Source organism: Lepidochelys olivacea, assembly GCF_965140295.1.
Source record: "Lepidochelys olivacea isolate rLepOli2 genome assembly, chromosome: 18".
NCBI classification, from domain to species: Eukaryota; Metazoa; Chordata; order Testudines; family Cheloniidae; genus Lepidochelys; species Lepidochelys olivacea.
In genome coordinates, this window is record NC_140428.1 from 12,889,656 (window position 1) to 12,911,422 (window position 21,767).

At 56.2% G+C, this 21,767-nt stretch overlaps 1 long non-coding RNA gene across 1 annotated transcript in view; it reads left to right on the plus strand.

Annotated features, from left to right (window-relative positions):
* LOC311532845 overlaps positions 1-12,456 on the plus strand; it is a 47,997-nt gene extending 35,541 nt beyond the window's left edge. Inside the window, exon 3 of the long non-coding RNA XR_014714457.1 lies at positions 11,142-12,456. This is a non-coding gene — a long non-coding RNA (uncharacterized lncRNA). The remainder of the gene's footprint in view (positions 1-11,141) is intronic.
* Positions 12,457-21,767: the final 9,311 nt, after the last annotated feature.

Sequence of the window (21,767 nt, forward strand, 5' to 3'; positions counted from 1 at the left end):
CCGCTGCCTGCGTTCCTCGTCTGGAGAGGAGGGGTGTACATAGAGGGAGCCCAGGGAAAGGCAAAGCTCAGGAGGGAGTGTGGTCTAGCGATCAGAGCTGGGGATTGGGAAGCTGGCTTTGTAGGTTCTGCACCTAGCTCTCCCGTTTGCTCTCTTACATGACCATAGGCAGGTCACGGTGCCACTCTGTGTCTCAGTTTCCCCATCTGTAAAAAGGGGGTGATGATCGTGCCTTCCTTTGAGATCCACTGAGGAGAAGCGATGTGTAAGTGAGAGCTAGTTCTTCTTCTTGGCACCAGCCTGAGCCACCTGCAGAGCAGAGCAAAATGCTGTTTGAGTGTCGTCGTTTCCTCCTCCCCTCCCCCCACCCCGGCCCATCACTGGACAAACCTGTGGCAAGGCAAAGGGCAGCTGGAGACTTCCCTGATGAGCAAATACAAGGGGTTTGCTGGGGCCCTAAACTAACCTGCCCTCCCCTGAAATGGCAGGGGTCTCGGCAGCAAAGGACTGGGTAATCGCAGGTGCCTCTTTCTTCCTGGTGGGATCAGAGACCCCCCCTTCCCTCCCCCTGCATGACCACCTCCTCCCCCCCTGTTGCCTAGCAATGGTGTTTGCTGTCACCAACAAACATGGAACAAGCAGAGCGCTTGGGAAGCAGCCGCTGGCTGATAAACGGGTATCGGTTAGTGAGTCACCCTGCGGGGAAGGGAGGGGAACCAGCGACAGCCCCGGGAGGGATCCGTGGACTCTGGCATCCTAGAGTTCGGATCCAGGCCTCAAATGGTGCTGCCGGGTGTTGAGATCCTGGGCGGGCGGGGCGGAGGAGGGAGGGTTGCGCTGGGCCAATCTCTAGTTATAGACACAGGCCTCGCCCCTGGATCTGACCAGCCGTCTCATCTGCTCCGGGTGCGGAGTCGCACCCAACCCATGTGGCGAACAGGGGATCAGGCCCAGGGCCAACCACGAGAGCCAGTGGCATCCTGGCAAATCCCAGCCTGAAGGAGCCTGTGCTACCCGGGCACGGCCAACCAAACGGCAAGCGGCCACTGCTCATGGGGTCAAGGCCGAGAGGCCCATGGATCACCTGCGATTTCACGCCAGCCTCTTGTTTGTTTATGTCCCTGAGAGTTGGTTTGATTCATGTCTCAATCATGGGGAAATTGTGCGAGGTGGAGCCAGGGCACAAATTCCTGGTAATTACTTGGCAACAGTGTCCTGAACCGTGGGCTGGAGCTGGTTCCTTGGAAGAGGCTTGATGCTGCACAAGGGCTCGGGCTGGGGGTTCCTCTGCTCATGGTTCCTTTCTTTCCTAGCACATGTGCGTTTGTGTCTCCCCCGACTGGCCAGCCCCAGTGACATAAGAGCCTGCTACTGACTCACAGCTGATGGAGTTACTCTTTTAGCTCCGGGAGTCTGGTTCTGAGGCCCCAGCTCCAATGCCCATTAACAATGGTTGCGTACAAAGGCACCGAGGAGAGGACGGGCAGACATTCCCCCCAGGCTCCCCACCAATCCGTGCCGCCTCATCCCATCTGCGTGGCTTGGGTTGGAGTTGTTTGTGCCATGGGACTAGGGGCAGAGGGTCTGAACATCACCTGCTCACCCCATCCACTTGTCTCTAGAATCAGATCCAGACTGCTGAGAACAAACCCCTTCCACGCCAGGGCCATACGAAGGATAATTAGGGACCAGTTGGGATTCAGACCAGACGGAAGCTGAGTCAGAGATCACACACTGGATGGACTCCCTCTGTTGTCCTCCGTATCTCCATCCTTCGCTCTCATCGAGGGGAAAGCTCGGCTCACTGGAGGCTGAAGCTATGGTAATGAAGAGGCTAACATGGATGAAATTGAGCAGGGGGTTGGACTAGATGACCTCCTGAGGTCCCTTCCAACCCTGATGTTCTATGAAATCAGAACTGGGTCAAAGGCCCTGTACTGCTGTTGACTAATGGAGATTCTTCTGTTGCTCAAACGCTGAGAGCCTAAGTTCTATCCCTGCTGCTGCTGGGAAGGGCCAGGTGTCTGTGGTCCCTAGCCTGAGGTCCCTAGTGGGCCTTGGATTTGCCAGTGCCAGTTCTAAGGCCTGCTTGGTTCTTTCAGTACTCCAGACTCTGGGCCTCCCAGTCCGGCTCCCCTCCACTGGGGCTCAAAGGCCCAAAGCTGCTCCCTGCAGTGTTGCTGCCCAGTGAGTGCTGTTCGAGCCTGGGAAGTGGGTGGCTGGGGGTGGATTCTATGGGCCAGTCCGCTTGTGGGCACACAGCCTGAGAGCAGTGATTCCAGCTGAGCCATGCCCAGCTTCTGCCTACTTCTCCCGTCCCACCAGGTGACCTCTGGGATATCTGGCTGGGGGACTGGAAGTGAGGAGCTACCAGGGCCCTGCTGGTGGGCCAGGGGGTGCCCTGATACTGGGTGTTGGGGTACCTGTTGGTGGGCCTGAGGTAGTCATTGGCAGGTGTTAAGGAAGTATCACAGGGTACCCTTTGGTTATTAGGGTTTATCTGCTGTCATGTACCAAGAGGGCATCCACTCAGGGCTCTCAATATAAGGGGAACACTGTATGGGGAGCAGGGGTCCAGCCAGAGCTGTTCCCCTCAGTAACCCACCTTGGGTCATCGCAGGGGCTCCCAGACCCTGTGATTTGGGGAGGTGCCATCAGCAGAGCTAGGGCACGTGCCACCCACCCAGAACCTGGCAGTGCCAGGAAGATCTAGTAGGCCCTGCCTGCTGCCGAGCGGCCCCGGGTCTGTGGGAGCACTGGCCTTGTGCTAGTTCCCTATGGAAAGGGTTTAATTCCAGCAGGTGGAGGCAGGACCCCTTGGTTACGTGACAGCCTGGAGGGCAGAGTGTGACAGCAGATGCCTCCAGCTCTGTCCATCTCAGCTCAGCCATGAGCTGGGGCTGGCCTTTGTGGGCACTGGGAATGCCGGGACTGGGTGGAGGGCCATGGGGAAAGGGCGAGCCGGGGTAGGCGAGGTTCTCTGCCCTCCACTCTGCGTTCGTGCTCGGCCCTGTCAGTTTCTAACAGTCACTGCCAGCATGTCCTAGCCACACAGAGGCAGAGTCCAGCGCCACGGGATTCCTGCTGCTCCACGTCTGTGGAACTTCTCTGCATGGCACAGCAACTGGGCACTGCCAGGGAGCTCACCTATCCGGCAGCGTGTGCCTGGGGAGTTCAGAACTCTCCCATGGCTGGTCCTGTAGGGGGCGCTGTGATCCGGTCTAGCCTAGCCGTGTTCCCTTGCTGAAACAGCTTCCTCTGTGCTGTGAGTGCCCCAGCCGCTTTGTTACTGTAGGGTCGCTGGGTTGTTATTGTAAGGGCTCTGGGTTGTCGTTATGTCTGAACGAGGCTCTTGTTTGCCAATGCCGGGTTCCTGCTTCTTGTTAGTAGGACAATAACGCTGCAGGCCTGAAGCGAGATGGGTGCTGTACAAGCACATAACAAGAGACAGCTCTTGCCCCAAAGGGCTGCCAGTCTGAATACCCAACACGGCCCAAAGGCGGGGGGAACGGAAGGGTTAACGAACCGAGGGCCAGAGAGACACCATGAGGTCACGCGGGGCGTCTGGGGGAGATCTGAGAAGTTTCGAGTTTGTTGGGCTTTAGCGTATTAATGTTAGAGTTGCCAGCTTGTTGCTGTAGGGTAGCTGGGCTCTTGCCATAAGGGCTGGCTGCTATCGTCGGGATTTCTTCATAGCTGGCTTGTTGTGGGCCTGCTCCTGAGATCCAGGCAGCTGCTGCTTTGGCTATTTTGTTAGAGGGATTGAAAACATCCTGGAGCTAATTGCACTTTTGGTTGCCTTGTTTATTGGGGAGGAAAGGGGGAACATGCAAATGGATCTCAGGGAAGGGACACTTAGGCCGGCGGGCACATCCCACGCTTGCCATGTGCGCTGCTCCCTGATGCGGTGTCTCCGGTTTGCACATGAAGGGGGCATTGGTGCTGCCGGATAATCCATTTTGTTCCACCCCACTCTCCTTAGGGCCCGGTGGCGACTGGCTGGGCTCGAGCCCTGGAGCGAGTTGGCTGGGTTCTGCCTGCAGGGGGAGCAGCCGGGACAGCAGAGAGCGAGGGCTGAGCTCTGAGCGGGGCTATGGGGCACGTGGTGGGGAAAGCCCAGCCGTGCTGACCCCCTATCTAGAAATCCCCCAGAGCAGGGCTGCATCAGCCAGTGTCCGCCCTGACACTGGCGAGAGGCCGGGGCAGGGAGCCAGGCCCCAGCCCAGGGGCCACAGGCACCTCACCCTGCTGGGGATACTGGCAAAGCTGGCCATGTGGGTGACTGGTGCAGGAGGGAGGGTCGTGAGAGTCTGGGTCTTGTGGGGGCACCAGGGATCTTAGCAGCCACATAAGGACTGGTTTGTCCACCAGCAGGAGGGGTCCTCCTGGCCCTCCCCCCCCCAGCAAACCCCTGGGTGGCTCAGTTAAAGGGGCAAAGGCAGGGCAGCTCCCAGGAGGCCCGCCGTTCCTAGGGTAATTGTAGGTTACTCAGCAATCCCTTTGCCACTGTGATTCAGTTCCTTTTAATCTTGCTGCTGTGGGGGCCTCTCATCTCGCCGGGATCCAGCGGGGGAGACGGGGCGGGGGGAGTGGGGAAGGACTCTGAGCTGTCCCCCGCGAGGCCACGTTCCGGGTTGGGCTGTGGTGGGCACCGAGCCTGGAGCCTCTGCTGCCAGCCCTGCTCACCGAGGCTCCTCTGCATGGGGAGGGAGGTGCCAGAGCACCACAGCGAGAGGGGTGTGGACGCTGCCGGCCAGGAGACGCTCTCGAGGGGGGATCCCAGCAGGGGCGATGGGGCTGACCTTGACTTGCTACGAGGAGGTAAAAAGTACCCATGCCTGGCCACCGCTCTCGCCACATCAGACACCCGCCTTGGTGTGTGGAGAGGGCAACGCCAGCCACCAGGGCAGCTGGACATGTCCTACTTTTAACGGCCCGCTGCAATTCAGCAGAACGAGTGGGCAGCGTGAAAGGGGCTGTTGCAGCATACTGCCGTGTACCAGTCCCATCCGAGCCCCGAGAGCACCCACAGGGGCTGGCAGGTGGGGAGAGAGCGGGCAGCACCCCTGGGTTCGGCAGTGAGCTGGCGGTGCTTGTGTGGCTGGCTCTTGGTGGGAGAGAGAGCACTGTTCCCATTGCCAGGAGAGGCAGGGCGGCTGGCAGGCTAGGCAGGGGGCATGCGGGTGGTCAGGGGGCTGGTGCGGGCATCACAGCAGGAACTGGCTAGGAGTGTCTCAGCAGGGGTTAGTAAAACCCTGCCATGTCCCAGACTTGCGAGCAGCTGGAAAAGACCCAGCCACCTCCAGTGCCTGGCTTGGGGGGGGGATCTGTACCAGGACTCCCCTGCCACCCGCTGTGGGAGGTGATGGGGAGATGGGCCTAGCGCCATGTTGTCAGCATTGGGAAGGGGGAGAACGAGAGCCAGCAAGTGGGTGAGTTGAGAAAGATATGACCCTTTTCCCCAGCCCTGCTGCCTGGCACTGCCCCCTGGCCCCCCCCACCCCCCCCGCCAAGCACGGCCTCCCTCCCAGCACTGCACTGCCCACCCCCCGCCATCACTGCCCTCTCCCCTGCCTGGCCCTGCCCCCCACGCTGCCTCTGCCTGCTTGGGGTTACCCTTGGCCCCCTGCCTGCGAGGCCCTGGGGCTGGATGAGGGGCCATGTTCAGCACCGGCAGGGCAAGGGGCCGCTCCCTCCCCTGGAGGAGCCAGAGAGCTCAGCTCTCCCTTGGGCTGGACTCTTGTCGCTCGCGGAGAGCTGTGCCAAGAACCAACCCATGCCAGCCAGGTGGGGGTGTCCAGAGACACCCAGCCCTGCAGAGTCCAGCTGGGCCCCTGCAGCCACCCGTGGCTGGCTGGGAGCTGGGCGCTGCTGGCTGCCTCACAGCACTGGCATGTGCGGAGTGCCCTGGGCTGCCCGGCTGGCAGACGGGGCAGATCTAGGGCCTGGAGCCTGGGCAGCACCATGGGCTGCACCTGCTCTCTGCACCTCTCCAGCCTTTCCTTCCTGGGCCTGGAAACACGAGAGCTTTCGGGCCCCTGCTTAGAAGACTGGATTCACTGGTTACCTTGCTAGGACTGGAGTCGCCGGGAGCCCCTTCCCTGCCAGAGCGTCTGCCCCGCTCCTGACAGCGCCCCCTGCTGGGAGAGGTTGGGACTGGAGTCGCCAGGAGCCCCTTCCCAGCCAGAGCGTCTGCCCTTTGGGGCAAGAGCTGTCTCTCGTTATGTGCTTGTACAGCACCCATCTCGCTTCAGGCCTGCAGCGTTATTGTCCTACTAACAAGAAGCAGCAACCCGGCATTGGCAAACAAGAGCCTCGTTCAGACATAACGACAACCCAGAGCCCTTACAATAACAACTCCTGCTGGGGAGGCTGGGAGTGGAGTTGCTGGAAGTGCTCTCACCGTCCTCTCATCAGCACTGCTCCTTCCCATGCCTCCTGCCCAGAGGGGCTGGGGTAGCTGTGAGCTCTCTGTGGCAGAGATGTGGCAGATGTGACCCTGTATGGATAAGGTCTTTTCCCAGAGGAGGAGACCCAAGCCCCCCCTAGAAGGGGTTTATATCTAGCTCTGTAGGGTCAGTGACAATATGGACACATGCTAGTGCAGTGAAAATAGCAGCGTGTATGTTGCTGCAGCAGCTGCGGCTTGGGCTAACCACTGAGGTTCAGACGCCCCTGCTCCCTGGGTCTGAGCTCACACAAGTGTCACTCGCTCTCAGCTGCGGTACAGACGGATGGACCCAGAGGGCCTGATACTGAACCATGCAGGTCAGAGCCGGGAAAGCCCCCAGGAGACCGAACGGGCAGCTCTCTGCTTTAACTGCTACGCCGCTTCCCCTCTTGAAGAGAATGTGGTGCTGAGCAAAATGGACACAGCTTTCCTGGAAGAGCTAGCCTCTAGGAACCGCCAGACTGAACCAGCTCCGGCGCCCATCCAGCGCAACCTCCTGTTACCAGCAGTGGCCAGCAATAGAGGGCAGTACAAGAAACCCCCTAACCAGAAGTTAGGAGATAACCTGCTCCCAGAAGAAGTTTCTTCCTGACCCTGATTAGGTAGAGGTTAGCTGGTGCCCTGAAGCATGAGGGTGTATAGCTCTCATGGGCATCATCTGACTTCCCTGCCTGCCCAGGGCACTGTGAGCCTGAGTGTTTTGTAAAGCACTGGAAGATCTCCAGCAGGAGCATGTTGTGGCCTTTTTTTCTCCCTCTACAATTCCTGCTGTGGGGCCGAGACCCTGGCCCTCCCATGCCCTGCCATGCTGATGGGGAGGATAGAAGCTGCTCCGGGGATTTTACAGTCCCAAGGTTGGGCGGAGTCTGATTTGCCCTAAGGGTCCGAGCCCCGGAGACCGGTGGGGCAGCTGCTGCTGGCAGTAAGTGACACTGTCACCGCGTAGGGGAGCTTGGCAGAGCTGGAGTCTGAGAGCAGATTGGGGGGGAGGAGGGCGGAGTTCACTGTCTCTTAATACCTGCGAGTATTCACCTTGCCTCCCTATGGGTCGGGGAGACTGGGTTGGCCAGGCTCAGCCTCCTGGGGAAGCCACGTGTTTTTCTCTGCCCCCACTCAGCAGTGGAAAGTTAACCCTTTGGCCGCTGCTGTGCTGCCCTCGCCTCTCCATATCCCGCTGAACCAGAGGGTTGATAGGCTGCCGAGCACATTCAGCAGCGGGGTGGGTTGGCTCCACTTCCGCCCAGCAGCCCTGGTCTCTCACCCAGGGCGCCGCGTTTCCAGACCCCCCCAGATGGGCTGTGGATTGCTGCTGCTCGGCTCCGTTAGGCCCTGATCCTGCTGTTGGATCCACTAGCACTGACCGCTCGGACCATGAAAAACCCAAATGCCGCCCCCCTGCATCCTCCTGATGGCAGGATCAGGGCCTTATTGATTATGGGCTTGATTCTGATCTTCTGCCCATTTGACATCCCTCTGGCTTCCAGGAAGTGCTTCCTGATTTACACTGGTGGGTGTGAGCTCTGGATCGGGTCCATCTCTGCAATAAAGCGTCTTTGCTTGTGCTAGCTGATGAACTGTGTTAATCCCCCACCCTTCACCTGCGTTCCTGGCCTTGTGAAAGCCCCTGGGGCAGTGCCGAGGCGGACACATTCCTGGGGCCTGGCTCCCACGCTCCCGCAGCCGTGCCTTCCGCCTGCCGACACCGGCTTGCTCTTAGGTGCCTTCTCGAGAAGAGCAAAAATTGCCAAAGGACAAAAAAAATCGACCCAGCTCAGCAGGCGCGATCGCCTGTCCTGGCCCCAGAGCACCATCTCGTCACCCCTCTGCTGCCAGAGGGACCCGCGCCTCTCCCACCTGCTGTGGTTAGCAGCAGCGGTCCAAGTGAACTGGGAGGCTCAGTAAAGAGGTGGGGAGGCGGGTGGTCAAGCAGAGGCAGTGTGCTCTAGTGGTTAGAGCGCTGGGAGTCGGGAGACCTGGCTTCCGTTCCTGCTCCTGGTGTGTGGTCCGGGCCTCTCCTTTCCCACCACTCTGACTAGCTGCACTGCAAGCTCTCAAGGGCAGTCTCTCTCTCCCGATGTGTATGTACAACGCCCAGCGCCATGGGGCTGGGAACTTGGGTGGAGCCTCTTTACTGTAATAACCCCAGATGTCCTTTCTGTGAGATCAGAGGCCAGGCCCGGACTTAGGGAGACATGAGATAGCGCAGGCAGGGAGAGTCTGGGAGCCAGCAAGAACCCCAGGATCCGTGTCCAGCACCCTCATCCTCCTCTTATAGTCATTCCAGCTGAGTGCAGACTCTGACCTGCCACAGGCCAATCTGGGGCATAATAGGGGATGTTCTCCCCACACCACTCCCCTGACTGACTTATGCCTGCTGGTATGGCTGGCATGTGTGTTTCCAAGTGCAGATGACAAGCAGAAATAATTGCCTGTACACAGCGCCAGTTTCCAGCTTTGCTGGGATTTAAGGGGCCCCGTGGAGCACCTGTTTGTGAGGCTGGATTTTCCTTTTGTTAACCAGAGTTTGTGGTGCCCGGTTTTTTATTCTTCTCCATGGGGCAGAAAAGGAAAAAAGTTATTTCCAGCTGGGCTCGGGAGTTATTTCCACCTGACTCCTTCCTTACCAAGAAAACAAATCTGTGTAACTTGCACTTTGCATGATGGAAGGATCACAAAACACTTTACAAACAAGCATGAACCTCATAACCCTGGAGGTGGGTATTATCCCCCTTTGGCTGATGGGGAAACTGAGGCATGACAAAGGGAAGTGATTTGCCCAAGGTCATACACTGAGTCACTGGGTAGAGAACTAAGGAATCTTGATGCACAATTCCCTGCTCTAGCCACTAGCTGATGCTGTCACAGTAGCACTCTATTATTCCCCGGGACACTGGCTGTTTCCAGACTGCCAGTCAAATGGGTGTTGTAGGAGAACATCTCTGCCTAAACTACATTGTCTCTAATAGAGTGTATTAAGCTAGTGTGGGTCTGCACCACTGCCCTCTGCTGCATGGAGTCAGAACTGCTCAGTTGTGTGTCATAGGCTCTATACAGCTGACAGCAGAAGGGGATTCTCCTGGTCGGAGAGCAAATTGTAGGGGCTGGGAGAAGGGTCTCAGATCTCGTCCTGCTGGGGTTGTGAAATGAATGACCAGCATATGCGACATAGTGACAATGCGAGAGTCCTTGAACTTGTTCTGATTGATGTGCTGAACAGATGGCTATATTAGAGAGAGGTGTTGGTGAATGAAAGTCTGGATAGAAGGAGAAGGGGTGGGTGCGTGAATGGATAGACAGATACTGATAGTCTCCGAAGACTTAGCTTCTGCCAACATAGCAACCGGGGAGAGTTTCCACACATCGGTTTTAGTAGGTCCTGCTAAATCAGTGGTGACAATGACAGAGTAAATAGACTTTAGAAACCAAAGCAGCTGGACTGAAGATCCCCATCAGGCCAGGCTGGGGGCTTCCACCTTGGGGCCCAAAGGATCTATAGCATGGGAACCCACGTGGTGTGAGGCCAGGGATGTGGCAGGGGCACTGAATGTCATGCCTGTGGGCTCGTTCGCTGCTGAATGAAGCCTGGCTTTGCAATGGGAAAAGGGAGCCGCGGTCGGAGTGTATAGAAAAGCCGTTATTCTCTTTGTAAGCCCCCTAGCCTCCACTCCAGATGTTCCTCTCGTTTTTCCTGAGGCTGATGAAAGGCATTCGGCAGAGCTGCGACCCGGCTGGGGCTGGAATCTGCCATCCAGCCCCAGAGCTGTCAGCGCGTGGGGATTTATGGCCAGGGAAGCATCTCTGAGGGGCCGCCCTCTCAGCGCCAGCCTTCTCCTCGCAGCCCTTCCTGGGGGAGCTACGCTGGTTCTAATCAGTGTCTGGCCTGGGCGCGTCCCCCCAGGGCGCGTCTCCTTCACCGCTCCCCTGGCTCCGTTCCCCTGCTGGGAAAGCTTCCCAGCAGATTCTTTTCTGCCCCATGGAACGCTGTCTGGGCAGGATCCCAAACCTGGCACAGAGCTCCACTGGGCCTCCGACCGCAGGAGCAATGTCCCCAGCCTGGGCTCACTCCTCCTCATCCACAGCCATGCCCCAGCATGGGTCAAACTTAGAGCCCTCAGCACCGCACAGACAGCTTCTGCTGCTGGAGCTAAAGGAGCAACTCTGCTAGCTGGCACCAGTAGTAGGCTGTTATTCTCTAATGTACCAGCCACTGAAGGGACATGATGCACACCCACCTAGCTCAGCCCCTGCCTCCACCCCACTCACTCTCTTCCCAAGCCTCTCTCCCAATGGTCTCTTTTGTAGCCTTACCCCACCCCTTCCCCCTTGCTGCCTTTTAAATACGGCTCATCCCTCCCTGTTCTAAGAGGCTGGCAAAACATGACCCTTACAGCCAAGAGGCTAGAGTGAGGGCAGTACAGGGTTAACGCCGTATGGGGTGAGTGGTGATAGTAATAAACCTGAGCGGACAGTAACATGGGTGCGGGGGCATGGGATCACACAGGGCATGATGCATCTGGGGATTGTGAGCCCCCTGCAGTGGGGGGCACGTGCTCCTCTCCACTGAGCATGCTGCTGGGGCTGGGGAAATCAAGTCATAACAGAAACAGGCATGGGGGTAGCAGTTACCCCAGCATCCGAGTGTGCCACGATTGTTAGCGTATTTATCTCATGCCTCCCTGTGTGTGCACAGGTGGAGAACTGGAGCCCAAAGAGACCAAGGCCACGTCTACACTCCAGCGGCACGGCTATGGTGCTGCCCCCGTGCCACCGGCATGCCATAGTGTAGAGGCTTCCTGCTTTAATGGAAGGGGATTTTCCAGTGACGTTGTGAATCCTCCTCTCCGAGAGACGGTTGCAACGTTGACGGAAGGCTTCCTCTGTTGGTCTAGCCGTGTCCCCCCTGGGGGTTAGTTCAAGACAGCTCCAGCTCTCGGGGCGGGACGTTTTTACAGCCCTGAGCCACGTGCCGAGGATCACCTGGTTTTTACGCGGAGACCAAGCCTCAGTCACTTCTGAAAGTGAGACTTGGGTGCCGAATTCAGCCTGGTGTTGTAACCCTGAGCAGAGCAGCTTTGCAAATCTGGCTGAACCGCGCCATGGGGCGTCTGGGGTAGAGCGAGGAACTGCCCCTGCCCCTTCTCAGGTGGGCTCCTTGACCACTGGCCCATCCGTCCTCTTGGTGTGGGCGAGATGCAAACGAGACCTGCTGACAGTGGGATTCAGAGCACAGTGCCTCACCGTATCCACTCACCTGCCTCATCCAGGGGCCACCAGACAGTCAAAGCTCATGAGTCAGACCCCAATAAATCAGGAGGTTGGCTTAAAAATCATGAGATTTAAAAATAAACACAGAAATGTCCGGTTCTGTTTCTTTGCCTTGGGGTCTCTGTGCTGCCCAGATACACTCGGGAATCCTGCTCAAGCTTTTCTGTGCAACCCAGACAGCCTTGTAAAACAAAAGCTGAGATGCTGCCAAAATAACATGACTCCAGGAGCTGGGGCTTTAAGAAAAACCCCCACCAGGTGTGGTGAGATTCTCCATAAACTAGGGAGGTGCTGGCAACACTGGGATGCAGCCCACCCCCAATGGAGGAGGTATCAGATATCACCCAGATCCCCTGCTTATCCTTAGCATGTCCCCTGCAGGTCATGTGGAACATCACCTGACAAAGAAGAGGGATGGGAGTGAGGTTAAGGCCAGGGCTAGCAGATAAGGGGTGGGAGGGTCTTTCTATACTAGCTGTGTGACTGTGGCCAAGTCACCCCCACCAAATCACACTGTGCCTCAGTTTCCTCACCTGTAAGGTAGCAGGGCTGAACAATTAATTATTCCTGTAATAAACTCACCAAGGGCTTGTGAGGCTTAATGAATGAATGTTTGTAAATTTCTTCAAGACCCTTGGGCTGACTGTGCAACAATATGTAGAAAACGTATGGCATTATTAGTTGTAACCCTTTAGGAGAACGTAACCCATTTCTCGTTCATCTGCAACCCTATCTGTGTTATAGGCCCCATAAAATATATGACCAGTTGTGTTTGAAATATACTGGACAATAAATAAAATCTATTCAAAATTTTACAACACACGTTTTTATGATCTTTAAAGCCTGGGGAATGATGCAAGTCGCGTGTTATATAGATTGCCGGGCCGGGTGTGCTGATGGGATCAGAGACTAGAGCCAAGTGGGCTGGCTACTGGAGCGACCTTGTGCTTGGGAGAGGGTGGAGGATGGGAGGTTGGCCCAAGAAAACCCTTAGCCCCATTCTGCTGTCGGACCAAAGATAGTATTTCTAGAGCCGGATGGGGATTTTTCTATTCCAATTTCGATGCCAACTTGTTGCCACCAAAACGTCTCGGAAAGGGGCAGGTTCAGAGCATCTCCCGCAGCCAACACTGTGTGAAATCAAAAGGGGTTGAAAGTGTTTCATTTTGACATTTTCCAAACGAAAAATTCCAAGTTTTGAAATAACGTTTTCGTTGGCGAGGAAGACGTGAACTAGACGAATGAAAGGCTTTTAAAAAAGCAAAGCACAAGAGGCTGAAATGAAGTGGTTCGAGCTGATTGAAAAAAACCCCGTTGCAGTTGGCCGGAGTTGACTTTTTTTTTCCAGTTTGTGGAAATTGCCAAGCTTTCGACATTTCATCCCGATTTGGGGCATCCCCCCCCCACGCCACAGGGAGAGCTGAAAAGAGCCTGCTAGTGGAGAGGCTGCATGGTCTAGTGGATGGAGCATGAGACTAGGTGGGGGGTCTATTCCTAGCTCTGCTGCTGACCTGCTATATGGGCTGGGCCACGTCATTTCACCGCTCCCTGACTCAGTTTCCCCACCTGTACAATGGGGACACGTTTGAGTGGCTGGGGCTATGTATCAACCCCTTCATTACTAGAACCCTCTAGAAAAGGAAATGTCGTTAAATGAAAGAGATGCTGTTTGATACGCTTGTACTAGGCCTCAGCATCAGTCCTGGTAGCACTACAGTAGCCCAGCTGCCCAGACTGGGGCGGGGGTCCCAGATTAGAGTCTAACATTGACCCTGGAGGGCCTGGGAGGTTCCTGTACCATCCCAGGAAAGCCCAGAGTTCCTGTACAAAATGGTAGAGCAGAACCTGAGCCACTCAAAGGGCTGGGCTTGGCACGGCTCCTCAGGAGCACTGGCTTTGCCCCCCCCAGCCCTGCCTGGGGGCTAGGTGAGCTGTGCAAACCATTGTCTGCAGGAGACATGCCCCCCCGCCCCATTGCTCAGCAACGACCCCTCTGGCTGCCTGAAGTGCAGCACGGAAAGGCTCCCGCCCTGGCCCCCTCAGCCGGGTAAGAGCGAGGTGGTGACCCCAGCCTCTCTGCCCCACAAGTGCCTGCCCCAGGCCGGCTCCCCCAGTGGGAGCAGTGATGGAGATGAGGTGCCGGGAGCAAGTGGGGTTTTAAGGTCGGAGCAGGGTTAGACAATGTGATGATGATTCAAATGCTGGGGGTTGCACGAAGCCCTGCCTAAAACTAGGCCTCCCTCCACCACCTGGACCTGGGGAGCTGAACCCTCAATCCCCCCCGTCCCCCCACTTAGGAGAAACACACATGTGTGGGGTGAGAGAGATGGGGGAGTGAAAGAGGAAGAGGAGGGAGCTGGGCAGGGACAGGAGAAGAGGAGGAAGAACAGGAAGAGTGAGAGGAAAAGGGGAGAGAATAACAGACGAGGGGTTAGGATGGGCAGTCCCTGTTTCCACTCATCCTTCCTCGGTTTCCCTCCATCTGCAGAGTCTGTCTGTCTGTCTCCTAGGCCTTCTACCCCAACCCCCTTTCTTATTATGTCTCTCTTTGCAGGCAAAGTGGGTGTGCCCCCCTCCAGCCCCTCAGGGGGCCAGTTCCCCCCACCCCCTCCAGATAGCTCCCCTCCCGTTGAGATTCTGCTTGACTCTCACCCTCCTGCTCTTTCCAAGGTCACCCTCAAGCCAAGGCAGCAGCAGGCGGCTCTGTGGGGTGGCACACACCCGTTGGGCTGGCACCGGAGCGGGCGGGCAGGTGGGCTCACCCCACGGTTGGTCGCTGCAGCCCTCGCGCCCCCTCCTTCGCAGCCTCTCCGTACCGCCACCCCCCTGCCGGGGCACTGTCTTCAGGGAGGCCCAACCCAGCTGGAACAATGAGGAGCCTCAGCTGGCACTGCTCACGTTGCCTCGGGGAGTCATGGGGCCCTCCTCTGTGGGAGCCCTGCCCTGATCGTCCGCCCCACAACCGGGTGGGAGTGTTCCTCGGCTCTGAGCCAAAACAGACGCTCCGCGTGCCGGATCTGAGCCTGCACCAGGCTTTCCTGGTCGAGGGGACTCACCCTCTCACAGAATTGGGCCCAGCCATAACACTGCTTGAGCTGAGTGGCTGGACTACACCCCTGCGGGTCATGGGTTCAAGTCTCACGTGATCTCACATGGAAAGGCCATTCCCCCCAGCTGCAAAACTGGCACCTGGTCCATGGGGTTAGGGTGGCCAGCCAAGACGCTGGCCACGTTGCTCTCCTGTGCACCGTTGGCTACGAAGCGGCTGTGCCTTCCCTGTGTCAGCCTGACGTGCTGTTGGCTCGGGGAAGCTCTCTGACCCCATCACTCAAGGGTCTCTTGAATTCTGGGCTCCCCTTGGGGCTGCTGAGCTAGGCTGACTGGTTGGCAGGTGAATACAGCAGATCACTGCAGGAGCTGGCTGCACGGTGACCAGGGTGGCTCGGTTGGAGAGATGGACGTAGCCACCGGCCTGAGATGCTTCCAAGCCATCCAGGTCCCTATCTGCCCCTCAGCTCCACCCTCTCCCAGCATATCTTTGCTCCCCTTCTACCCTTCTCTAGCATGTCTTCCTCCGCCCACTCCTCATAGGGTCATAGACTATCAGGGTTGGAAGGGACCTCAGGAGGTCATCTAGTCCCACCCCCTGCTCAAAGCAGGACCAATCCCCAATTTTTGCCCCAGATCCCAAACAGCCCCCTCAAAGATTGAACTCACATCCCTGGGTTTAGCAGGCCAATGCTCAAACCACTGAGCTATATCTCCCACTCCCATCCTCCACTAGCCTGTCCCGTTATCCCTGTATTTCCCTCTCCATCTACTCGTCGCTCAGCATTTGTTTCTCTTTATTTCTCAGTCCATCAACACAACTTCCCCGTCTGTCCCTTAATCCTAGTGTTTATCTGCTCGTCCCCCAACACATCCACCCTTTCCCTCTTCTTATCTGTCCTTTAACCCTTCTAGCCACCCCCCGGCCCTTCCACGCTCCTATCAGAGGAGCCACCCACCGGGAGCAGCTCAAGGGGAGGATGGGGTGTAGATAGCAGGTGGCCGGTGGAAGGCCCTGAGCTTGGAGACAGCACAGTCAGATAAGAGGCAGGGGAGGAAGAAAGGCAGGTGGTAGCAAGCTGAGCACAGGCCCAAGTGGCAAAGGCAGAGAGATTGCCCTAAAATGCCTGTACGTTAAGACCCGGAAAACAATGGGCGACAAGGGAAGGCTCCAGACTCAACTGGGGTCTAACTGAGTCCTGGAGGGGACGGGGCACTGTGTTCGTTCAGCAGTGATGAAGGACGAGCGAGCACCCCACAAATCCCGCTGAGAGATCGAGGATGAGGGGCCAGGGCTGGGGAAGGCTCCCCTGCGGCAGGCCGGCTCTGTAGACTGATCTGAAGCTGTGGCTAGGTTTGCCTGTAGCTGGACGGATCCCAGCAGCGGTGCAGGTGTTACACACTGGGTGAAAGCCTCGGGGTACGTGTCAGCCAGGCAAAATAGCTCAAGGGAGCGGGGAGGACTACCGGGGACCTCCCTGCCACCTGTGTGTTGTCTCCACTGCAGCTTTGTCACAAGGAGCAGCGGAGGGGCGCTGGCAGGGTGTGTGCTTGGCAGAGAGACAGTGCCGGTGGGCTCTTTGAACTCCTGGGAGCAAAGCGAAAGGATGTAGCTGTCCCCAAAGGGGCTGCGAGCAAGGGGCTAGCTTCCGAATTATGCTGCTTCGTGGGTGAGATGCATGCCAGGGAGTCCCTGGGAATTAACATGCCTGGAGTGGGGACGAGCACTCATCCAGGAGTGCAAAAGGCCACTGAGAGCTAAGCCCTGGGCCTGAGCACAGCCCTGGCAGCCATGGGCTCCTGAGTTCTAATCCCGCTCTCACACTAGCCCCTTTCAGCATGATCTTGGCCGTGTCACTTCCCTGCTCTGTGCCTCAGTTTCCCCCATGTAATATGGGGGTGATTCTACTGACTGGCCTGTCCCAGGGGCTTTGCAAGTGAGAGGTGTAGTTCTATGCTGCCCCGAGCTGTGTACAGAGGAACCAGGGGGTGCATGCAGGGCCAGGCTAGCATGAGCTCAGCTTTGGGCAGTTCCTGTTTCAAACCATGTGGGCTCCTGGCAGGCACGCCCACCTTCCATTGTGCTGAATCTGCAGAGCCTTCCCTCCAGGAAACCAGGCGCTTGAGGCAGGAACGATGCAAACCGGGAGGAAAAACAAGTTTTTGCTACGTGACCAGGAGAAGCCATGTGACTGGGAAGGGCTCCTGGCTGCCGCCATTGGCTGGGATGCTGACTCTGCCAGCCTGTGCAACCAGTGCCCCTTCTCTGCCTGCCCTTCCACAACTTGGGTGAAGCAAACACGCTACATCTGGATAGGGCCCTACGCAGACCCCTAACTGCTCAGAGAGGAGCTCGGCCAGTCGGCCTCAGGGCAAGGGATTCCTTCACTGTCCAGTAGGGGGCGCTACATGCACCTGTCCCTGAAGGCAGGATGCTGGGCAGGGTGGTCCCATGTTGCAATTCCCGTCTAGGGCAATTCCCATGTTGTTACGATCCCACGTCTAGCGATGTCTCTCGGCTCCCTAGTGTCAGCCAAATGGACCCTCGGCATGCCGTGACTGGGTCTCGTTGCACCATTGCAAATCGGGAGGGACTCTGCTGACTACCGCAGGACCATAGGTCTCTCCCTGCTGCATCCGGCCAGCCCAGTGCCCTGGCTTGGACAGTGCCCAGTATCAGCTGCTTCAGAGGAAGGAGCAAGAAGCCCTGCATTTGCAGGATGGCCTGCCCCCCCAGCACCTTTCCTCCCGACCCCAGTGCTAGAGCTTGGGTTAGATCCTTCCCCAGCTCTCATTCGTTTGTTTGTTTTTTAGCATTCACAGTTCTCACTCTGGTTGCTGTCCTTTCTGACAGGTTTCAGAGTAACAGCCGTGTTAGTCTGTATTCGCAAAAAGAAAAGGAGGACTTGTGGCACCTTAGAGACTAACCAATTTATTTGAGCATGAGCTTTCGTGAGCTACAGCTCACTTGCGCTTGGCCTCAGTGATATCCTGTGGCAGCGAGTCCCACCGGCTGTGTGTGTGTACTGTCAGAAAAAGCCGTGCCTTCGAGTGGTTTGGAATGTGCCACTTCGCAGGGTCCTTGATTGGCCCCTTGTTCTTGTGCAGTGAGACCCGAGGGCTCCCGATCTCCCGTCTCTAGACCGTCTGGGTGTCTTCGTCCTGGCCCGCTTCTGCTCCTCGCTAAGGAGTGACTGTGATCGGCTGTGATTGTGATTGGAAACTGCAGGCAGCCTGCACAGTCCCCAGTTCTGAGTGCGTGTATCCCAGCAGCACCTTGAGCTCCACCTGAGATCCAGGCCTCCTTGTGCTAGGCACTGCACAGAGAACGGCTGTGTCTGCACTGGGGTGATTCACAATTCAAGGAGACACACCCACCCTAGCGACCTGCACTAAAACCAGAGTGCAGCTGCAGTGATGGGAAAGGCTAGCAGCCCTGAGCGCATACCCATCCGAGACGGGGCAGCTAGCTCCTCATTCTGCTCACGCCACTGCAGGGAGGTACGCTCTGTTTTTAGCACGTTGGCTCAATCAGAGCCTGCGGACAGGGGGTGTCTCCTGGAGCCAGGAGTCTGAATTATAAATGTGCCCAAGAGACACTCCCTGCCCAACACAGCTCACAATCTAAATACAGAAAGAATGGGAAGGGAAACTGAGGCACAGAGCAGGGACATGACTTGTCCGAGGTCACCCAGCAGGGCCAAGAATAGAACCCAGCTCTCCTGTGCCCCAGTCTAGAACTGATACCTTAGCTACCCGTTCAGTCAGCACTGCAAGGGTTAACAATATCTCTGGGTCCTTTGGTAACACTGGGTGACCTTCCAGGTACTGACAATTAATATCAGCAACTGGCAATTCCCCCAACCCCTGGGCAAACTCTCACACAGTTCTCTAATGCAGGGCCTTTATTTCCATCACCATCCAATTCCCTAATTATTGCAATTAAATCAGTGAGATGTTTTGCAACACACAGTATGAAAGATGCTCCCCACCCCACCCCCGTTTTAAGCTGAGTTCACTCCATTAACTTCAGTTACTCCCGACTGCCTGGCAAGAGGCGAACTGGGCACTAGACCAAATCAAGGGTTTTATTATTAGAGGGTTTCACCCACCACAAAAAAGCAGCCACCTCTGGGGCAGAAGGCAGCAGTCTTTAAACATATCAGGCTGGCAAATGCACAAGATCCAGTTACAACCCCCAGGGGATTTCAGGTAGGTGGAATGTAATTACCTGGCCTGGAAGCCAGCCAGGAGATTGTGGATAACTCTGTGTTGTTAGAAGGAATTAACCAGCTTTGGGAGCATGGTAGCGTTTGTAAAGTGCTCCTAACAGAGCGCTGTGTCCCAGATTCTCCCACCAGGCAGGATTCAGGCCCTGTCTGCAACTCCCCCCACCCCCTTGTATCAAGACAGGAGTCCCAGACCCCTCTGCCGCAGCAGCAGCCGGGGGATGGCTGGTAACTCCCGAGCAGCAGCCCAAAGACTTCTCTCTGAAATACAAATGCCAAACATCAGCCGCACTGCTCCCAGTGCAAATCCAGGGGGAATGAAACATCTGCCACATTCATAAAACAACTTTGAAAACATCTGGCTGTTTTTCCCAGCTGTGTCTCCCACACCAAGGCCAAAACAAACTCCTTCCCCACCTCCCAGAATTCAACTCACTGCAGGCCTGCCCTGGGGGAACTGGACAGAGCCACAGTGCACCAGTGCTGGGGATCCCTGCTGCGGGGGGCAGGGCAGTGGTGCTGTCAGTGCAGTGCCGGCGGTCAGGAGAGCAGGCTTTTCCTTTCCGCTCTCTCACAGATTTGCCGGGTGGCCTTGCCGGAGCTACTGCTCTCTGCCTCGGTTTCCCACACAGCAGGGCCCAGATCTTCAAAGGTACCCCGGGTCTTACCTTCCTGGGCCAAAGTGCTTTGAGATCATAGAATCATAGAATATCACGGTTGGCAGCGACCCCAGAAGGTCATCTAGTCCAACCCCCTGCTCAAAGCAGGACCAATTCCCAGTTAAATCATCCCAGCCAGGGCTTTGTCAAGCCTGACCTTAAAAACCTCTAAGGAAGGAGATTCTACCACCTCCCTAGGTAACGCATTCCAGTGTTTCACCACCCTCTTAGTGAAAAAGTTTTTCCTAATATCCAATCTAAACCTTCCCCACTGCAACTTGAGACCATTACTCCTCGTTCTGTCATCTGCTACCATTGAGAACAGTCTAGAGCCATCCTCTTTGGAACCCCCTTTCAGGTAGTTGAAAGCAGCTATCAAATCCCCCCTCATTCTTCTCTTCTGCAGGCTAAACAATCCCAGCTCCCTCAGCCTCTCCTCATAACTCATGTGTTCCAGTCCCCTAATCATTTTTGTTGCCCTTCGCTGGACTCTCTCCAATTTATCCACATCCTTCTTGAAGTGTGGGGCCCAAAACTGGACACAGTACTCCAGATGAGGCCTCACCAATGTCGAATAGAGGGGAATGATCACATCCCTCGATCTGCTGGCTATGCCCCTACTTATACATCCCAAAATGCCATTGGCCTTCTTGGCAACAAGGGCACACTGCTGACTCATATCCAGCTTCTCGTCCACTGTCACCCCTAGGTCCTTTTCCGCAGAACTGCTGCCTAGCCATTCGGTCCCTAGTCTGTAGCTGTGCATTGGGTTCTTCCGTCCTAAGTGCAGGACCCTGCACTTATCCTTATTGAACCTCATCAGATTTCTTTTGGCCCAATCCTCCAATTTGTCTAGGTCTTTCTGTATCCTATACCTCCCCTCCAGCGTATCTACCACTCCTCCCAGTTTAGTATCATCCGCAAATTTGCTGAGAGTGCAATCCACACCGTCCTCCAGATCATTTATGAAGATATTGAACAAAACCGGCCCCAGGACCGACCCTTGGGGCACTCCACTTGATACCGGCTGCCAACTAGATATGGAGCCATTGATCACTACCCGTTGAGCCCGACAATCTAGCCAGCTTTCTACCCACCTTGTAGTGCATTCATCCAGCCCATACTTCCTTAACTTGCTGACAAGAATACTGTGGGAGACCGTGTCAAAAGCTTTGCTAAAGTCAAGAAACAATACATCCACTGCTTTCCCTTCATCCACAGAACCAGTAATCTCATCATAAAAGGCGATTAGATTAGTCAGGCATGACCTTCCCTTGGTGAATCCATGCTGGCTGTTCCTGATCACTTTCCTCTCATGCAAGTGCTTCAGGATTGATTCTTTGAGGACCTGCTCCATGATTTTTCCAGGGACTGAAGTGAGGCTGACTGGCCTGTAGTTCCCAGGATCCTCCTTCTTCCCTTTTTTAAAGATTGGCACTACATTAGCCTTTTTCCAGTCATCCGGGACTTCCCCGGTTCGCCACGAGTTTTCAAAGATAATGGCCAGTGGCTCTGCAATCACAGCCGCCAATTCCTTCAGCACTCTCGGATGCAACTCGTCCGGCCCCATGGACTTGTGCACGTCCAGCTTTTCTAAATAGTCCCTAACCACCTCTATCTCCACAGAGGGCTGGCCATCTCTTCCCCATTTTGTGATGCCCAGCGCAGCAGTCTGGGAGCTGACCTTGTTAGTGAAAACAGAGGCAAAAAAAGCATTGAGTCCATTAGCTTTTTCCACATCCTCTGTCACTAGGTTGCCTCCCTCATTCAGTAAGGGGCCCACACATTCCTTGGCTTTCTTCTTGTTGCCAACATACCTGAAGAAACCCTTCTTGTTACTCTTGACATCTCTGGCTAGCTGCAGCTCCAGGTGCGATTTGGCCCTCCTGATAACATTCCTACATGCCCGAGCAATATTTTTATACTCTTCCCTGGTCATATGTCCAACCTTCCACTTCTTGTAAGCTTCTTTTTTATGTTTAAGATCCGCTAGGATTTCACCATTAAGCCAAGCTGGTCGCCTGCCATATTTACTATTCTTTCGACTCATCGGGATGGTTTGTCCCTGTAACCTCAACAGGGATTCCTTGAAATACAGCCAGCTCTCCTGGACTC